The sequence below is a fragment of the Mandrillus leucophaeus genome, unplaced genomic scaffold (genome assembly GCF_000951045.1).
Source record: "Mandrillus leucophaeus isolate KB7577 unplaced genomic scaffold, Mleu.le_1.0 Scaffold177, whole genome shotgun sequence".
Classification (NCBI taxonomy): Eukaryota; Metazoa; Chordata; class Mammalia; order Primates; family Cercopithecidae; genus Mandrillus; species Mandrillus leucophaeus.
The window spans coordinates 2,301,231-2,310,221 of record NW_012101776.1 but is presented as its reverse complement, the minus strand read 5'-3'; the positions used below and the strand labels follow the sequence as shown (position 1 = coordinate 2,310,221).

Below are 8,991 nucleotides of genomic sequence, written 5' to 3'. Positions count from 1 at the left end.
GTTAGCAACTCTTTGAAGGCCTCAAAGACAGATGTGATAGCAGTCCTTTATCCAGGGGCTGAGACCGATCCCTGCCTAGTCCAACAGTTAGGACTTAGGAGAGGGGACTCTGGTAGATTTGGTCCAAATTAACAAGCATAGCAAAGGCTGATATGAAGCCTGGGGAGGAGGAGGTTCTGAAACTAAGAGCTGTGGGTGCCAAGTACCCACAGCTTGGCCCTAGTTGTCACTCCTGCCATTTGGAAGCTCACCTTTAAGAAGAGATGCTGACATCTTAGCAAGGCTGCAGTGTCCGCTGCTGCTCTCGGAGCTTCGCAATGCCGCCCAAGGACGACAAGAAGAAGGAGGACACTGGAAAGTCGGCCAAGAAAGACAAAGACCCAGTGAACAAATCCGAGGGCAAGGCCAAAAAGAAGAAGTGGTCCAAGGCAAAGTTCAAGACAAGTTCAATAACTTAGTCTTGTTTGACAAAGCTACCTATGACAAACTCTGTAAGGAAGTTTCCAACTACAAACTTATAACCCCAGCTGTGGTCTCTGAGAGACTGAAGATTCGAGGCTCCCTGGCCAGGGCAGCCCTTCAGGAGCTCCTTAGTAAAGGACTTATCAAACTGGTTTCAAAGCACAGAGCTCAAGTAATTCACACCAGAAATACCAAGGGCAGAGATGCTCCAGCTGCTGGTAAAGATGAATGAATAGGTCCAACCAACTCTACATTTGGAAAAATAAAACTTTATTAAATAAAAAAAAAAGAAGAGATGCTTACGTCTATTAGACTTTTATCATGGTGCATCTGGAAGTTTAGCTTAAAGAAATGATGACTCGGAAGTGGGAGTGGACATATGAGAAAGGCCCATTAGGTAGAAGAAGGGTTAGACTCTCTTCACTCAGCACTAGAGGAAGGAAAATCACCAAGGGTGGATATGTTGAGGGGACCAGGTTTCAGTATAATCAATAGCTGGGGGGACTTTAGAACTACTGAACAGTGGAAATAGCTGCTTTACAATAAGTCCAGTCTGTAGAGATGTTTAGGGACAGGTTTTCACTTCAAGAGGAGGAGCCATCATTCATTCATCATTCGTTTTTACTGAGTAAGAATTGAGATTAAATAAACTCTAATGTAGGAATTTGGATAAAATGTATTTTCTTGAAATTTTGTGAAACTACAGAACACTATTTATTCAACACTCCTGGATGCACTAAAAAGAATAGTTCTCCACAGGTATCTATAATTCTGATTGAATTGTCTGTGCCAGAAGACACTGTTGTCTCAGCTGAGGGCAGAGACTATGTATTTTTCTCTGAATCCCTAGCCCATAGGACACTGCCTTCTATAGAGTAGGTATACAACAAATGTTTGTTGAGTGAATGTCAAATTAATTTTGTTAATTCTATTGCTCAAACTTGGACCGAGTCCCCTCTGGGTGTAAGGTATGCCTACTCAAAATCTATTGATAGCTAACATTTATCAAATTCTTGTTATTGGCTAGGTGCCAGGATTTCATACACTATCTCATTCAATCCCTATGACCAACCCTCTTAAAAAGATCAAGTAGATGCTCTCACTACACCCTTTTTACTAATAAGGAAACTGAGGCATGCAGAGACCAAGTAGCTCCCCCATGGTTACACAGAGAGTGACTCGATGATACAAGATTTAAATTTAGGTTGTGTGACTCCGAAGCCAACACAGTTCATTATTACAGTATAGTCTCAGTAAAGGAGTGATTCTTAATAGGGTAAAATATTTTTAAAATATAGCTAACAATTATTGCATGCTTTCTATATGCCAGGTCCTAAGCATTTGTCCATTTATTCCTCACATTAGCCTCACAAGGTAGGTGCTATTATTGTGCCCATTTTACAGATAACAAATAGAGTCTAGGATTTTTGGATTTGGGCTTATCAGACTGTCAAACTTATCCTCCAAATGTTATGTGATCTTCTTCCATTTTTAGGGGTACTGAAGGAACAAGTATCCCCCCAAGACACTGAAGGAGCAAGAACATTTTGGGGGATACCGAAGGAACAAATCATGACTCCTCTTCTGTGAAGTGTGTGTGTTACTTTAAGAAAATTATATTTGGATTTGACCTGTCACTGGATCTCGGCTCATCCAACACTCTGTTAGGATAGGACCATTCCAAATGCTCTTTATGCATGCCTTCTGGGTATCAATTAGCTATGAGTTCAGAGGCAGGTTAGAGGTGACAAGGAAACTCACAAAGAACTGAAAAATTAGGATCAAATGGAGATGGGTTCGGGCGAGGCTCACTATTGCATTAGCTATAGGAATAGCTAATAAAGTCCCATATTTGGAGGTCACTTAACCTCTGCATAGCCTAGTTTCACCATCTATAAAATGGAGTAGCAGGAGTAATTATACCCCTTCCTTCTTATCCATTTTCTAATTAAAACTTGTAACTTTTTAAATGGGAAGAATCAGGTGTATTATAAGACAAATGGAATTAGGTGGAGAAAAACTCGTGCAAGCCTCATTTTGTGATGTAGCCTAACTTTGCTTTATGAAACTAAGTCTACCTCAAAAGGGCATTGAAGCCTCAGAATCCCACAAAATATGGCCCCTGACTCAGAGCTGGAAGAACTCAACCAGATAGATGGGCAGACTTAGATTGTCTTGGGTCTGGAGCTTATACAAATTTTGGACCCTCTTTAGGTAAAAGAATACAAAATTAGACACAAATGAGATTTTGTCACAGATTTTTAATGTGGATTAAATTAAGTCACATAAGAGGTAATTCACTCCTTTTAAAATACCTTCTTCTAATCAAAATCAATCATACTTCTGAAATGATTCCTGATCTCATACATTAAGTTGAAATCAAAGGCTGTGGATCACGTTATAATATAACGAGCTTGGCTTTGTGGAAAGAGGCATAGCTTCACTCTTCCCCCATTGGTTTTATATATTTGAGGTCAAAAGCCTTCTTGCTGAGAAAAAGAGAAAAGGGCTGATAAGTGCAAGAGTGCATGTGTGCCTGCAACAGCAGTTTGGTGCAGGGAGTTCTGGAGGACAGCCAGGATGTGAGCCATGGCAGAAAATCAGGAGGAAGCTTGGCGTTCACCACATTAACCTTAGGCATCACCTGGGCAAGTCACTCATCAAGAAAACAATCTACCTCTCTTGGCCTAGGAATCTCTCTTGAGTGCTTCTAGGCTGCGAGTGTCAAATGGTTCTTTAGAGATGCTGAGCAGAAGAGGATTTTCCATTTCACCTTTTGGCCTTCCCTTCTCCCTCTTTCAATGAGGACTTGTGCTGCCTCCTGCTGGAGTGTTGTAAGGAAGATTAATTAGCTAATATCAGTTAAGGGCCTTTGATGATGACTGCTAAGTGTTTGCACCATGTAATTGCCATTTTTTCCAAGGAAATACCCATATAGTTACTAATTAGGCATTGTTGGAGCACCTCACGCCCTATTATTTTACAGTTGTCTTGTAATTAACTGGCATCAGTTCCATTTCAAATGACATTTATTGCCCATTTCCCTGGTTTAATTTTTGGAAATTTTATGGGAAGCCTGGGCATTGTTTCTTATTCACTGCAACTTGAATAATTAACAAGGTAAATATGGCTTTGGGTGGTGATATTGTCAACAACAAGAGTTCTTTAGAGATTTTAATTAAGAACACTACTGCTGTACTTTATGTGAAAGTTTATTATGGTGTCTAAGCACTCTAAGCTCTCCTCCATTGTGGATTGTGGCTCATGTCTGAGTGTTTGTGTCTGTGTGTGTGTGTGTGTGCACGCATGCTTGTGTGAATGTGTAATTTTTATGACAAATGATGTAACATGAGATATGAGAACAAAGTCCTCCTTTGGCTTACCCTTCTCAAAGGCACAAACTGGAGAAGCTGATTAATTAATTTTTTTGCCATTTTCTTGCTATAACCTACAGACTTGAATTAACTCAAATCAAACATCACTTGTTAAATACTATAGTATCAGTTATTGGACTAGATGTGTTTCATGATTTCTTTAATCTTTACAACAAGTCAGTGAGGTCTCTCACAATGACAAGATGAAGATTCAGAGAGGTTAAGTAAGATGTCCAGAGCCACATAGGTAGTAATAGATAAAGATAGAGCACAAATTCAAGTCAGCCACACACTGAAGCCTGGGCCCTTTCCGCGCTATCTCTCAAGCAAAATTACTGAGCTTTCTACTTGGAAGTGAGTCTAGGTCACTCCAAAGGCCAACTCGTGCCTTCTCCAGGAAGTCTTGAATGATCATTTATGTAAGTGCATCTTCTCACCTCTACTCTGATATTACTTTCTATTGCTTCTCATAGTTTGACTTTTATTTAAGCTGTGTGCCAGTGGGAAGGACAATATAATGTGACACTTAGAAAAGCATGGAATTTGGAGACAACTGGAATGTATTCCTTATTCTGCCTTTTCCTATCTGAGTCATTTTGGACAAAATTCAGCACAGCTTAAGATTCATGTTGTTGATGTGAAGATGAAAGGAGAGCATGTGTGGAAAGTTCTCAGAATGTGTCATGGTACATGGGAAGCACACAATATATGGTGGCTGGTTGGATGGATAAAAACAGCATAAATGAAGGAATAAATGGCAGTGACCTTTGCTTGTTTATAGGATCACCTCTTCAACATTGCACTCTGTGTCAGTTCAAAATGTAATTTTAAAAATATAAAAATGAATCTCATAAAGACTTGAGGAAGTCAAGTATATCTGACTGAGTTCCAGACTGCCCCACTGTAGTAGAAAAACCTGACTAAATCACACTAATTATAATGGTGTATACAACTTCTTAAAAATAATGGCCACTAAGACCAGAATATGTTGATTATTAATGAGCTGAAATATGGGATCTAATGTGTTGTGAGTTCCTCCAATCTATTTCAGAATGAAATAAAACAATGGAGGCCAATAGGAGACCTGGACTTGAAATCACAGGGTTCTTATCAGAATTTCAATTCCAATTCTACCATGTGTAATTATCTATGTGACCTCTATACACAATAAGCAGTAAATTTCATGGAACTACCAAGACTCCAGGAAGCTGACTCTGAATTGGAAATATATTTGTGTAAAGTTTATTGGGGGTGTTTTCTGGAGCAGCATATGTCAGGGGGTCAGAGAAGCAGGATTGGGTCATACTGGTTGCAGGTGACTTCCCAGGCATTTCTGGAGTTGGAATAACCCTTCAGGGCCGAATTGAAGAAGGAATGCCAAGACTTTGAAGCCTTGCAGACTGTCCCCAGGAGAAGGGTGTAGCATTAGACACAGGAGCTCTCTTTGGCCAAGAGAGGACATTTCCTGAGAAGAAACATGGCTGTGAGATATCAACAACCCATAATTCCAGCAGCCGTGGGCATGAGTTTCTCAGTTCTGGAATCTGAGTGCAGCACCACAGCATCCACTACAGTAGTGAAAGAAGCATTGGAACCCAGGAAACCTGACCCCTCATGACTTCATTGTAATTTCTTTCCTTGAAACTCAATGACTATTATCATTTTCACTTCACAGTTCAAAATATAGAACCTCAGAGTTAAGTAACTTACCTAACATGCCAGAGATTGTAGGTACCATGATATACCACTAAAGTCCATGCACATTCCCTAGGACCATACATCTGCCTACTTTGATAGCAAATGAAAAGTCACTCAATAGATTGCTAAATTGTTCAGCATTTAATCATTTGCTAAATCTCAGAAGATGCAAGGGGATTATGTGTGTATGTACTGGCACGCAATGCTTTAGAACAGGCAGATAGATATTAGCTGCTTCCCCCTGGAGGGTGGAAACACTCAAGACTTCAGAGGAGTAGCGGCAGAAAACCATTACAACACACTTCATATCAAGCAGATTTTGCGAGTCAAGTAATTGCTTGTAAACATAACACCATGCAATAAACCCAATATATATTATTTGGACTTCATAAAATAATTCCATATTATTTCTGTAAGTAATTTTTTGTATATCTCTGATGTTATGATGTACTCACTAGGGATATGGAGGTAAATGGAGCTTATAGATTGGTGATAGAGTTGTGTTGGATTTGGACTTGAATATTGCAAGAGGTTTCTGCAGATGTGGTCACCCAGAGAATATTATAAACAGACAGATAATAGTCTTAAAACTTAACCCACTCCATCATTGCAAATCTGAGATAAAAGGAGAGGAAGGAGGGAGGGGATTTACTGAAAGCAATAACTTATTTGCTCCAGCCTGGAAAATGTCCTACAACCTATGGAGCTGTACTAATGTGTGAATGGGCCTCAACATCAGTGCAAATCCCTGCAGGGTTAGTTGGTATAATCATTAGCCTACCCACTCACAGGATGCCAGCTTCTGGGCATCAGGAGCTCATGGAGGCACAGTAGCACCATGAGACTTGTCTTCAAAACAGGACTGGTCCATGCATCCACTTCTTCCTCCTCATTGACCCCATCTGCTGTGGGAAGTTAGGGCTTCACTCTGAGATTCTGTATTTTCAACTGTAAAGTGAAAATGATAATAGTCATTAAGTCTAACCATCTCCATTTTCTTAATATTTGCTCTCATTAGCCTGGGCCACCTCAGGATCTGTGTGTCTGCCTAAAGGCACAAACAGTTCTCCCAGGCCTCTCCCAACTAAAATGTGAGAGCAGAGTCCAGCAGGACACTGCATTTGCAAGTAGAATGACATGGACATGAGTCATGATTCTATCACTTTGTAACCAGTAGGCTACTCAGTTTCTCTGGAGTTTGATTTCTTCATCTGCAAAATGAGGTTGGATGAGGGATAATAACCATTCACAATTGTGAGGAGCAAATGAGATGTGTTTTTAGAAGGAATTATATAAAAGTTCCATATAAATAATGATGTTGAGCTGGAGGGCTCTGCAGATGCATTTAGTCTGGGAAGAAGAAGATAAGCCTTTACTTGGAGGACAAGGCAGAATCACAGCTGCTGAATTTGTTCTGAAATGAATACAAGATACCTTTGTGAGCCACACTGACAAATTAGTCTGCCCCACTCCTCACGTGCTGGCTGTCAACTTGTGCCCCACTGCATCCTGTTCCCCATGTTCAAATTCAATGAAGGTCAGAGCAAACAGTCACCCATTGCAATTCTAGAAATCTGTTTTCTCCTATCCATTGCACATCTCAACCCATCACATTAGAATAACACAGTCAGATGCAATTAGCCTCAGACTATTCAATTACCCAACAGGTTTCCATATGTCATTAAGCATCGTCCTTGTGAGATCACAAGGGTGCCGCACACACAGAATGGTCATTTCTTCTACTTTGCACTTTCAGCAAATAAGACTTGAAGTCAGGTTGTCATGATAGTCTTGATTTAACATATCTAATTCCAGTAATTTAGAACTTTCATTGTATCTGAAAATGCTCAGGACCCATCACTGAGTGTCTATTTTGATTTCCCTGGAGGTTGAGAGGAGATGCCTTTCCAGGCTTCTGAGAAAACACATCCTTCTTGGGCCTTCATTTTCTTGCACAGGCTATTCTTCTTGCTATCAATATGTTTCCTTCTTATCTTAATTGGCAAAATCAGAACACAAGCTTCAAATTAGCCTCATGTGGAACTCACCTGTGCGTAAAGGTTTTCCTGAAGTTTGCAAAAGCAGAGAAAGTCACAGTCATGCCCCTTGTTCAAAACCCTTCTAAGCACATCAGCTCCAATTTCCAATTCTGCAGTTATTTGTTTAACTATATCCCTTTCCTGTAGACTGTGAAGTCCTTGAAGAATGGCACTGTATTTTGTTCATCTTTTTGATTCAGAACACTTAGTGTGAAATGAGCCTGAAATTATAAATTAAATAGATGAATAAATATACATGAATATAAAAATAGATACTGTTTTCAAATGTTTATTTTCAACAGAAATATTGAACTCATTGTCTTTTTGTGAGGTGACATTCATTTTTTGAACACCATGCAAAATTATGCTGGCTATTTTCCAAGGAATAAAACAATGGAAAATTATACCATAAAGATGAGATTTCTTCACTTCCTCCTTTCTCCACTGTGGGTAAGTTTATGATTATTTTTTTTTATTTCTGCGTTAGCTATGGGCTGCTATAACATGCATAATTATTTAGTGGACTACTAGACTTAATGATAAGGTCTGTCTGATATGCAGAATGATGTCTTGGAACTGTCACAGCTGAGTTGGGAGAAAGATATAGCTCAAGATGAATGGCTGAATTCAGATTAAATCATCACTCTTTGGGCATCTACTAAAGATTGGATATGGTCCTGAAAACATGACCTACATTATCTTAATAGCCAATTGACGCTAGCACTGCCGTAGTGCAGGTGTAGAAAGGGAGGCCCACAGAAGTGATTTAATTTGCTAGAGATGACCCAGCTATTAAGCATATGCTGAGTCCAGATGTCCAGTTTCACACAGACTGGGAATGGGCTGGGATTCAGAGAGGACATGGGAGTGCTTAGCTAGTGGATGTGTCTCCAAGATAGCCAAGTCCGTGCCAACCCTGAGGTTCTGTGATCTGTGTGGCTTGGTGATGACCTCTACTGGCTAAACTTCCTGGGCTGGCAAAATGCAGTGAGGTTGGAGATGAGGGGGAAGAAGGGCAAAGGATCTAAGTTTGAGTGTTAGTCTAGTCACCTATTGGATGCATTGGGTATTTCTTGCTTAATGCCACTGTTCTGCCTATGTCCTTCCATGGCTCCCCAGTGCTCTTTGCACAGAGATCATGACTCTGTCAGTTGCTGCATGGCCTGCCTCTCCTTCCCACTCCAGCCTCAACTCATTCCATACCCTGCTCCCTGCCTTGGGGCTGGGCATACCAGGAGGCTTCAGAGCCTGTTCTCTCTTGCCTTTGCAAGTGCTGTTTATTCTGCCTAGAATTCTCTTCTCATCTCTCTTGTGCCACCTGAAATAAAGCCTTTTCATCTTTTAGCTCTCAACCCAAGCGTTTCTCAAGGCAAGCCCTTCTGCTGCCCCAGGGCCAGCTCACCTTCCGCTGTGAGTCC

The 8,991-nt window shown here is 40.5% G+C and overlaps 1 long non-coding RNA gene and 1 pseudogene across 2 annotated transcripts in view; one reads left to right on the top strand and one right to left on the bottom strand.

Moving 5' to 3' along the window:
- The first annotated feature begins 289 nt into the window (after positions 1 to 289).
- On the top strand, positions 290 to 751 carry LOC105537635 (annotated as a pseudogene). Its single transcript, XR_001005748.1, has one exon. The product of XR_001005748.1 is annotated as a 40S ribosomal protein S25 pseudogene (transcript).
- Positions 752 to 7,769: 7,018 nt separating this feature from the next.
- The window catches only part of LOC105537634, a 30,653-nt gene continuing 29,431 nt past the window's right edge, over positions 7,770 to 8,991 (bottom strand). The window contains exon 4 of the long non-coding RNA XR_001005747.1: positions 7,770 to 7,794. This is a non-coding gene — a long non-coding RNA (uncharacterized LOC105537634). The remainder of the gene's footprint in view (positions 7,795 to 8,991) is intronic.